Genomic DNA, 1,573 nt, shown 5'->3' with positions numbered 1-1,573 from the left:
CCCTGTTCTTCTTGATTTCCACCATAACTTAAAGGGAAACTTTGGCAGTGTCTGGAGCCCTTGATGTCCTGCAGATGAAGGAGGAGGATGTCCTCAAATTCCTTGCAGCAGGAACCCACTTAGGTGGCACCAACCTTGACTTCCAAATGGAACAGTCCATCTACAAAAGGGAAAGTGGTGGCATCTACATCATAAATCTGAAGAGGATCTGGGACAGTCTGCTGTTGGCAGCTCCTGCCATTGTTGCCATTGAAAACCCTGCTGATGTCAGTGCCATATCCTCCAGGAACACCGGCCAGCACCACTGTGCTGAAGTTTGCTGCTGCCACTGGAGCCACTCCTGTTGCTGGCTGCTTCACTCCTGGAACCTTCACTAACTAGATCCAGGCAGCGTTCCAGGAGCCTCGTCTTCTCATAGTTACTGATCCCAGGGCTGACCACCAGCCCCTCAGAGGCATCTCATGGTAACCTGCCTACCATTGCTCTGTGTAACACAGATTCTCCTCTGCCATCCCAAGCAACAACAAGACTAATCTGATGACTCCTCCTGTAAGATTCTGAAAAGGGAGCTCACTCAGGAGGTCTGATGCGGTGGATGCTGGCCCTGAAAGTTCTCTGCATGGGTGGCACTATCTCCTGTGAACATCTGTGGGAGGTCATGCCTGATCTCTACTTCTACAGAGATCCTGAAGAGACTGAAAAGGAAGAGCAAGCTGAGAAAGCTGTGTGAATGAAGACTCTCCAGCTCCTGAGTTTACTGCTACTCAACCTTCTATGCCTACTTAGCAGATCCCTACATCCCCACTGAATATTGGTGTGCCCAGCCTGCCACTGAAGACTGGACTGCAGCTCCCACTGCTCAGGCCACTGAATGGGTGGGAACAACCACTGAGTGGCAACCACTCAGCTGTTCTTCCACAAGCTCTTAAACAAGATGGAAATAAGGTTAGTGGAAAATAAATGTCAGTTAAAAAAAATTTTTTTTTAGGGTGGCTCCTGTGGCTCAATGAGTAGGGAGCTGGCCCCATATATCGAGGGTGGTGGGTTCGAGCCCAGCCCTGGCCAAACTGCAACAAAAAAATAGCCAGGTGTTGTGGTGGGTGCCTGTAGTCCCAGCTACTCTGGAGGCTGAGGGAAGAGAATCGCCTTAAGCCCAGGAGTTGGAGGTTGCTATGAGCTATGATGCCCCAGCATTCTACTGGGGGCAAGAAAATGAGGCTCTGTCTCTAAAAATAAATAAATATTAAAAAAAATTTTTTTAATTAGATCTTCAAACCAACATCTGTTTCTCCCAATGAAACAGTATTATCAGAACTGAGAATTTACACAAGTAGCTATTTTGACACAGGAATCATTCTATAATGCAGCATAGGAATTTTAAAGTCCTGAGAGTTTAGGGATACAGCCTGTCCTGACACTGCTGCCCTTACAACGATGAGATTCAAACAGAAAAGGAGCAACATCCTCCTTCCACTTTTCCCCATGACACATCCCACAATATCATTGTGAATTTTTATCAGTTGTCCTTACAGCGAAGCTCTGGCCTCTAGATATTTTTCTAAAGCAGAATAGG

General features: G+C 47.0%; 1 pseudogene; it reads left to right on the top strand.

The window, feature by feature from the left end:
* The window catches only part of LOC111727792, a 2,118-nt pseudogene extending 1,388 nt beyond the window's left edge, over positions 1-730 (top strand).
* The last annotated feature ends 843 nt before the right edge of the window (positions 731-1,573 follow it).

This window comes from Otolemur garnettii, unplaced genomic scaffold, assembly GCF_000181295.1.
Source record: "Otolemur garnettii isolate 467f Iridium unplaced genomic scaffold, OtoGar3 scaffold00124, whole genome shotgun sequence".
Classification (NCBI taxonomy): Eukaryota; Metazoa; Chordata; class Mammalia; order Primates; family Galagidae; genus Otolemur; species Otolemur garnettii.
The sequence above is the reverse complement of the archived record's forward strand: the minus strand, read 5'-3'. Positions and strand labels throughout refer to the sequence as shown.